Source organism: Echinops telfairi, unplaced genomic scaffold, assembly GCF_000313985.2.
Source record: "Echinops telfairi isolate 266 unplaced genomic scaffold, ASM31398v2 ScPeMD7_3533;HRSCAF=4204_0, whole genome shotgun sequence".
Classification (NCBI taxonomy): Eukaryota; Metazoa; Chordata; class Mammalia; order Afrosoricida; family Tenrecidae; genus Echinops; species Echinops telfairi.
In genome coordinates this window covers 43,536,706-43,547,033 of record NW_022107431.1, presented here as the reverse complement: position 1 = coordinate 43,547,033, position 10,328 = coordinate 43,536,706, and positions in this window count along the sequence as shown.

Below are 10,328 nucleotides of genomic sequence, written 5' to 3'. Positions count from 1 at the left end.
TAGGGGGCCGGGGGGGTTTCCAATGGAGGATTGCAACACATAAGTAACCACTGTTCCACCAGGTCTCCAGAAACACAAATGTTACATTCAAATCATGTTCAGTTAATTTCTAGCTTTCTTTTCTCTTTAAAAAGACTATTGCACTCATTTGAGTTATAATTAGGTTCATCTGTTTCATGTGTGTCACATGTGTTGTTGCTTTTGTTGTTAGCCGCATCCAGTTTATTCCAGATGCATACTGACATTCAGCGACAGAATGGAACGCTGTCTGGTTCTGTACCATCCTGACAAATGTTTCTTATGGATGAGCTCCTCATTATAGTTCATGTGTCATTTCATCTCCTCTAGTTCCATACTCTTTTTGGTTGACACTTTACCATTAAGATGTCTTCTCCAAAGATTGATCCGACTTATGCGTTTGATCCTCTTTCTAGCAACTCAGAGTATATTTAATATTCTTTCCCAATCTGAATATAGCTTGAAACACTGTTGCAAGTATTTCTTAATTATCTTCAGCAAAATTTTACTTGCAACAGCAAACAGTGGCCTATTAATGATGCCGACTCACAGAAGCCCTCTCAATAAGGTGTTCAAGGTGTAAATATCTCCCGGATCAGCAGGTAGTCTTATCTTTTTCCCCAAGGAGAGGTCGGTGATGTGAAACCACTGAACTTCCTGTAAGCAGTTCAATTCTGAATTATATTTTATCCAATTGTATGTGCTATTTTACCCTATTTCCTTCTTGAATTGTAGTTTTATCCTAAGCCAGTTTTAAATTTTTCTTTCTTTTTGAAGTGTGCTCTCAGCAGCCCCTTCGATAAAGACCTTCGTGTGGTAGCCTCAGTCAGTTTTTCTTCAACTACCAAGACATTATCCAACTCTTGATCTTGAAAGAACACTTTTCTGGGTACACAGTTCTATTCAACAATTATTTTGTCCAGCCTCTTTTAAGATTTTACTTCACTGTTTCTTTCTTTCTGTTATTGCTGATGAGATTAGCTATAGATCTAATGGTAGTTTCTTTCCACATAATTACTTTTTTCTCTTCTCCTGATCCTAAGACTGCTTAACTTCTGGGTTCACTATTTCTAAAGACATGTTTGTGTTTTCTTAGTGAGGTTTCCTTCAATTATGAAATAATAAGTTTCATCAATGTTGTCTTTGAAATTTACCTCTCTAATACTTCCTGTTCTCTGTAGAGATTCTAAATAGATGTTATATTAGGTATTTTTAAAGTATATAAGAATAGTACTTAATATACTTCTGAATCTCCCAGAATAGCCAGTGTCTAAACTATTTTATGCTACATGTAGAATCATTTCTTCAAATCCATCTTTCAGTTGATCACTTCTTTCTGTTACGTGCTCAACTCAATCATATAATTATGCAGATATATTAAAGAATTTTATCTGTAACTACCATCTTTCTTTTATTATATTAACTCATTCTGAATGGATTAAGCCTAGTATGGTGTCTCAATGAATTGGAATTGATTGCATGCACGAGTTTGGTGGGATTTGGTACATTAATATCAGAACATATGAGATAGTGTATTTCTAACTCTTCACTTGTATAACAGGTCTAACAAATCTCAAAACTCCAATTCATGGCCCATAAGTCAATTCCAACTCATAACAACCCTATAGCACATAGGAAAACTGGCCTCCTGTGAATTTCTGGAAATGGTACTCTAAGTTTAGAGGAAGAGAAAACCTCATCTTTCTCCCTCAGCTCAGCTGGTGGTTTCAAACTGCTGACCTTGCAATCAGCAGTCCAACCTGTACCACTATAACACCAAAGCACTTTAACTAAACAAGTGGTTCTTAACATTCATAAAACCTTTTGGACCATATCTCATCATTATGATGACATCTTTTTCAAGCTTCTTAACTAATTGGATGACAATAGCAATGACAATTTAGTATTACCCATTTTTCTCCATTGTTCATTGAAAAAAAATAAAACAAAAATATTCCTGCGGCATGATCATTCATTTATATAAACCCACTTACCTCCAGCTGATACTGACTCATGCAACACTTTGGAAGAGACTAGAAAGGCGTAATAATTTTTCAAGGCTTTAAATCTTTATGAAAGCATGTTGCCTCATCTTTCTCATGCCCATTTCCTGGTAGTTCTAACCCCTGATCTTTTCTTTAGAAGCCCAACATTTAACCCACTGAGCCAGTGGGCTCCTTCCCCTCATGCCCCCCGCCCATTTATTTGACAAATATTTAACAAGTGTAATATATGTTAGATATCTGAAAAGTATCTGTTCATATATTTAACAAATGTTTACTTAGCCCCTTCTAAGTGTTAGGACTTGAAAATATCATGGACTGCTATTAGGAAGAAGTACAGCCTCCTTAGAGGCAAGTAGGGTGATATTTCTTAGAGACTTTGGACACATTGTCAAGAGAGAGCATTCCCTGGAGAAGACCATCATGTCTGGTAGAGAGGCAGAGAAACAGAGGAAGGCCCTCAAGGAGATGGATTGACCCAGTGGCTGCAACAATGGGCTCACATGTAGGAATAATTGTGGGGATGGCACAGGACATGCAGTGTTTTGTTCTTTTGTGCATAAGGTCGCTATTAGTCGGAACCCACTTGATGGCACATAACAACAACAAGTGTCAGGAGCCCTGGTGGCACTGTTGGACAGCCAATCACAATGTCCTCAGTTCAAACCCACCAGCTGCTCCAAGGGAGAAAGCTGAGGCTATCTTTTCCTATCAAGACTTAACATTCTTTGAAACCCTATACAGGGCTGAGAATTCTCTTGACAGCAATTGAGGGTACATGTCCGACAAGGTTCTAGACACCAAGAACATAGTGTGCATAAAATAAATCTTAGTTTCATGGAGATTATATTCTAACATGGAAAACAGACAACAAACAGAAACAGACAAAAATAATAAAATACTAGAAAGTAGCTACTCTGATGGGACATAAATCTGGATAGAAGAATAAAGGGGTGATTTTGCATTTTAGATAGATTAATAACATGAGATAGATTATAGTAAGAATGGTTAAGGGTGGTAGGTACTGATGAAGGAGAAGAAAAGTAGAATAATATTTTATTATATGGGTTAAGGAAGAAATTTAAATTTAATTCTAATTGAAATAGGAAGAATTGCTGGAGAGTTATGATGATAAGAATATAAATACTCTTTGTATTTTAACAACTAATTTGTAAAGAAATGAACCCTAGTGGTATAGTAAATCCCAGCAACTCACTTTATATAATGAAAGGAATGGTATCATTTCAGTTATAATCTATAACGACCCTTCTGGCTCTTCTTAACTAGTACAGTAAGGGTTAATAAGGAAAAGAGACCAGGAAATCTAAGCAGAGATTAACGTGACTGGTTGAAGTGATAAAACATAGCAGTGGAATCTATTTTGAAAAGACAACCAACAGACTAGTTCATAATTTAATTACACATGAATCATACACATTATGATAAATAACGAAAAGGTTTTAGTTTTCAAATATGTTTTTCTGCATGAAGTCACCATCAATGCTCATGGAAGGAAGAATTCAAATGATGTGCTGAAAACGATGTGTCTTGATAGTGTTGAAAAGCAACAATGTCACATGGAGGACTAAGGTGTGGTGATATTTTAATGACCACATGAAACCTGGACAATGCATAAGGAAGACCTCAGAGGAATGATGCATTTGAATTCTGGCATTGGTTAAGAATTTTGAAAGTACTTTGGACTGCCAGAAGAACAAATAAATCTGTCTTAGAAAAAAATACAGTCAGAATGCCTCTCAGCAGCATGGATCATTTACTTCTTACTTTGGACATGTGCTCAACCCTCTAGAAAAGGACATTACTCTTGGTAAAGCAGAGGGTCAGCAGACAAAGAGGAAATCTTTCAATGAGATGGGATGGCATGGTGGATAACCACAACGAGGAAGGCATAAGACGTGGTAACATTTCCTTGTGTTGCACGTGGGATAGATAGGCGCTGGAAGCAACTCCAGGGCATCCAACAACAGTACGTATAAAGTGTGGTGCAGAGAGGAAAGATCCATGAGGATGCTTCTGAGGGCCCTAGGAGTCATGCTCATGGATTCAGCATTGAGCTGGAAGGTTGGCAGTGGGAACCCATCAACTGCTCTCCAGAAGACAGATTAAGCATCTGCTTCAGTAAAGGTTTACATACAGCCTGGGAAACTCTAGGGATTAGTTCAACTCTGTTCCCTGCAGCATTTGCAGTTGGAATTAGATTGCCAGTAGTAGCCTGCTAAGGTTTCTGACTCAAGCAATTGTGTTTAGGGTGGTGATGTTTAATGATGACTTCAAGAAAAACATACATACAAGTATTAATATCATCATCATATGACTACTGTGGATGTAAATCTCCCACATAAAATTGTGCTGATTTTCAGGATTGGGATTAGAGGGAGTAGAATATAGTAATTGTCTCCGGCAGAATGTTTTAAGTGAGGTGGGGAACAAACTCTGAGTCATTAATAGGAAAAATATTTTTAACATTAAAAAATAGCAAAAAATTCTAGATGACCAAAATATTAAAATGGTTAAGGAACTACATGGTGACCTAAAGAGCCATATTGGAGCATGGGGCAATAAGAAAAAATGTGTGCACTTGATAATTTTAAACACAATTAATTAAATATTGACACTTTACTTCATTTAACATCAGGTAGATATTATAATTTAATTTAATCATTCATGTTACTTTAACACTGGCCACGTTGATTGTGTACTAAACTAAAACAGAGCACACATTCTAACTTGATTCTGAAGTTGAGCTGGGCATCCCATGGCCACCATTTATGTATACCAAAACTTCCCTGAAAAAAATAGAAGTAATTCATTATGTCCTGATCTCTAACACTAGATCAAGCAATATATCAAATACTTTATGCATATTTAATTTTCTTGGCAACCCTGCAAGGTGCATATTTCAATCATTTTTGATGAGGAAGCTTAAAGTCTTGGTGGTCTTGACCAAGGTCTCATAATTTACAGTGGCAGACATGAGATGATAGTCAGAGGTGTCTTGATCTGCAATCCATGCTTTCAACCACTGAAGCATTTATATATCTATATTTTAAAAGTCTTATCTAAGATATGAAAGAGGTATTCAATCCCCAAAGCAATAAAAGTCTTGTATATTAATTTTACATTTGTAAATTTGACATTACCAAGGAATATTTTTATTTAAAATATTAAAAAAGTATTCATTATGTCAATGATATTTCAATCCACTGCCATCTAGTCAATATTGACTCATAGCAACCCTACAGGACAAGTAGCAGTAACCACATGAGTTACTGAAACTATAATTCATTACAGGAATAGAAAGCCTTGTCTTTCTCCCACAGAACCACTGGTGGCTTTGAACTGCTGGCCTTGCATATCTCAGCCCAACTTGTAACTGCTATACTACCAAGACTATCCCTAATGATATACTAAAAGAGTGTTAAGGAATATTTAATAATATAATGGAAAAATCATCATAGAAATGTGTTTCTTACACATATGTAAACCAGAAGTCCATTATTCCTGAGCATTAAGAAAAAAACACAGTACATTGGATATGTGCTGAATAATGTTTTTATAAAGAAAGTGTATACAAACCAAGGGATTTAATATATCCAAGAAATAATAAGTAAAGTGATAGAAGGAAATCAACATAAAGAGACTAGGAATCTACTTAATAGGAAGTATACAACACTGCCAGCATGAATTTTATTAAACAAGACTGCCATAGTGAATTTCATTGAGGGACATAAAAGGACATTTGAAAAGTTAGAGATCCCCCCAAGTCTTAGATGGGAAATTTTAATACCATAAACTAAAATTTCTATCTATTAATGTTGAATTCAAGGCACCCATTCTAGGGGAAAACATTCTCTGTCTCTCTGCAGGAACATCCTTGCTCTTTGGTGAGTTGGCGGTCTGGAAGGGGTGTGGCATCCACCTTCCTCCACCCCACCATCCCATTCTGCATCTCACTTGCTTGTTGATCTCTTCCACATCTCAGAAGAGACTGATTCCAGAAATATCCTGTGTTAGTCATGACTGATTACAAAAACAAATTCATAGATACTCATATATATTTAATACAACGAATAATTGTATATTAAGAAAACATCCCAGTCCAGTTGAGATCAAGTCCATAAGTCCAATATTAGCCATATGTCCAATACTAGTCCAGGAATTCTGATACAAACTCACGAAGCAAATTCAGCGATTCCAAAAGCAGGAAGTTCACAGGCCAGTGGGTGAAAACTTTTGTGTGAAGCATCTCAGCACTGTTGTATGTCTCCACGTGGTTCTTCCAGCTCCAGGGCTCTGGCTTCCATCAGCAAAGCTCCATGTGTCTTGGCAGCAGGAAGATGAAGCAGAGTGTGTGTGTGTGTGGCCTCCAGTCAGCTATTTATTTCTGTAGTACCTCCAGATGAGGTCATCAAGCTGCGACCTGATTGACAGGCTAGACTCCACCCCTTCGCAAGTTGACACCAGATTATGCAACTACTACACACCCTATCTTCACTAGTACTACTGCATTAACATAACTAAGGAACCCTTTTTTAAAAACGGGATTATAATGACAGACAAAGAGGTTAGAATTTACAACAAAATTCAATCCATAGCAGGAACTATGCAAGCCAGAAGTCAGTGAAGCAGGATTTTTAAAGTAGTGAAAGAAAATAAAGCAAAACAAAGCTGTGAATTTGAAGTTCTATAACCAGAAAAATATGTGTTAAAGTAAAGGAGGACTAAGCTTTATTTAGATAAACAAAGACAAATAATTATTACAAAACACCTAAACCCAAACCTAATGGGGAGCATACAATTGATTGCTTCTTATCATGATCTGAAATTGTATATGACTAGAAGCTGATTTTAACTAGGTAATATGGCCTAATTCAGAATTTTAAAAGACGGGCAAGTGATTGCGATAGATAATTAGCACTGTGGATGGCAGAGTTAGGCTCTATTGGGAGTATTTCTCTTTCACCACTAAATTTCAATCCCTATTCATTCTTGGAAAACGAAACCCCAAACAATTAATGCTAGTCATTGTCTGCTGCGGTAAAGAATACCCAGAAATGATAGGAAAGCATTTCCAGGGAAAACTGAGATGGAAGTCTATTTAGCCACAGTTTCAACATTTTGAACCATGAGAATTTTTTTGTTTTACGACAATTTTCAAAGTCATAGGGAAGAAAACAGATCATGGTTTTTCATGAGAACAGCAATAAAAACTAGGTACAAAACGCACTGGAAATAGTGGCCAGCCCCCAGAGTAAGACCTAATCTGCATGAGATATCAGACCCCAAAGGGAAAACAAGAGAGAGAGAACTGGAAAATTGAGAAAGACATAGAAGTGTAGTTATTGTGATGTCCAACAAGACCCAACCGAGTTGATTTACAGTCCTGGCCACCCTATCCAACTGAGAACTGACCCTTTGGGTTTCTACGACTGCAACTGTTTTTCAGGAGCAGAAGCCTCCTCTTTCTCCCATGGGGTCGCTAGGAGGGACTAATTGATGGTCTTGAGGTCAGCAGCCCAACTCATGGACAAGGATATAAAGGATGTCCACATGCCACTAAAATTATTTTTGAAGTCAATCATTTCAAAGTTTGGGACTAGTGTGTCAAAACTTGCTTTATTAACTAAACTTTTACTTATCAGTTCTCATGGCTTAACTAATAAGTTTGAAATGAATAAATCAATCCTTCCCTTGGATATCAAAAGTTCAGAAAGAATATCATTGCTTTGCTCAGCCTTAGTACAGCTTGGGTCAAAATAGAAAAAAATTCCTAAAACTGATGCGGACTTAATTAACATTTTTGTTCAAATATTTCATTACATACATATAATTCATCTTGATTATTGAGGTATTTTTGGAACCCCCCAAATGTTATGTCCAGTCCAATCCTTCAATTGCCTCACTCTTGTCATGAGAATGATGATTCTCAACATATTTCTACTGCTAAATTTTTATTCAAGGTGGTGTTTTCATTGAGTAACAAAATGCCGACATATCAAGGAAAGTTCAAATCCTTCTTCCTTCTATTGAGCTAATCATGGAGATTGTCGCAAACTGATTCTAGAACGGTTAGAAAACATTTGAGATATGAGTTTTGTTTTATTATGAAAGAGCAAAATGTTTCTTCCCAAGAATCCCAGAAGGGAATCTGGCCAATTCATAGCCAGGGGTTATACATTTCCCTGTTTCCAGAAAACAACGATCATTGGCTGGAAATGAAGTAAAGTATTCTATTTAATTCTCTTCCTTCAGTCACTAATGCCCCAGAAGAAAAAGAAGCTCCATGGTTGCTAATTCAGTAAAAAATTGTATTGTTTAAAGGGCAATGTAGAAAGACTCTACCCAGCCGTACTGGAGACACTGGCCTCAGCTCAATCAGGATAAGCTAAGTAAGAGAAAAGATGAAGCACAAGGGGCAAAGGCCCTTTCATAGCCCTTTAGAATGGGGCCGTCTTATAAAACGTTTCATTGTCTATTTTGTAATAGAGTTGTGAGAACCCACATTCATCTTCCTTAATAAGCCATCTGATTCTTCTTTGTACCATCCACAGTACTTAATTAAGAGATAAGTTTTCAATAAATATTAGTTAACTGGAAATGGATTAATGACAGAACTAAAATGAATTTATCTTAAACTTACAGAGTAAATTTAGATTTTTTTAAAGTGTGCAAAGAAGAGTATAATAAATACAATTCAGCTGACTCAAAATTAGTGTACAGTTAACAATATACTGTGAGGAGTGAATTATTTAATTTAATATGAATTTAAATAGGCCTGAATCAGAACTAATGTTTGTGACATTTTACTTTATGAAAGAAGGCATCCAATTATAATCTCGTATATTCCATGTTCAAGTTTGCCAATTTATGTCTGCTGTTATATTTTGATTTAGAAGAACAGAAAAAGAAAAACAGGATGAAGACACATATTCTAGCAAAGTCCACGATCCCCAAAAAGAAAACAAGTGCTGTAGACACTAACGAGAAATAAGAGAGAGGAAATACTCATTCGACATTAGAAAACCCAGGACCACGTTATTGAAAGCGTGAACAAATATTATCCTTTAATTTTACCTACCTAGTGGGGCTGTCTAAGGAATAGGGAGCTGACTTCTGAACAGGATGTCTGTTAGTCAGGCACTAGGAGAGAAGCCATCATTGGTTCAGTTATGAATAAAAGGAAATACTGTACTCAAAACAGTATCCTTCATCAGTACAAACATTCTATAATTAAAATGAGTATATTATTTAAAGAAAGTTTGCCAAAAAATATACTGATACCCTCATTTTGTCAAAGTTATTTCCCATCACTAGCACCACTCCTCCCCACCTTTGGTTCTAAAACTGTTTATTTTCATTTGGTTCTTAATTGACTTTTTTCCATTTAGTTTCTGCTTATATTTATAATATCAAATGTTGTACCACTTACCATTCTGTATTTAAAGTTCCTCTGCTAATTTATTTTTCTTTGTTACATCCTAGTTAACCACATTGAATTCTATCCTCTGTTCATATTTTTGTAATGTAATGGAAATTTAATTCTAGTTCCTAACATTGAGTCAAAAGTTTCCCCCCTTATTTTCTTTATGTATTATATCCTGTCATATTTAAGTTTCAATATCTTAGGACTCTCCTGATTTTACTCAAATAAACTTTTCTCACATTCAAAAAAGAACCAATTATATTATTTTAACAAATCTGGCCAATTTAGCTGACAATTTAAAAGTACTTTTTTCTAATTTGACTCATTGTCTAATACTTAAACATTTTTAAATTTAATGTATAAAGGGAAAATTGACACTTTTATTTTCTCACCGAAATTCACAAATGTGAAAAATTGAAACACATCAATGTCTTGGACTGCATGTGATAGGTGGTTGTGGATAGATTCTGTCAAATCAGATCGGACCCAGCATCCCTAGGTTCAACAGAAAGAAACACCGGTTCTGTGTCATCCTCACAACTGTTCCTTTGTTTGAGCCCGTTGTTGCAGCAACTGTGTCAATCCATTCTGTAGCGGGCCTTCTTCTTTTTCACTGCTCTGTACTTTACCACACATGACGCCGTTCTCCAGGGACTGGTCTCTCCTGACAACATGTCCAAACTGCATGAGAGGAAGTCTACCCTCCTTGTCTCGCGAGAGCATTCTGGCTGTACTACTTCCAAGACAGATTTGCTGTTTATTTTTTGACACCCTGTGGTACTTTCTTTCTTTTTTTTTAAACTCATTTTATTGGGGCCTCATACAACTTATCACAATCCATACATACATCAATTGTGTAAAGC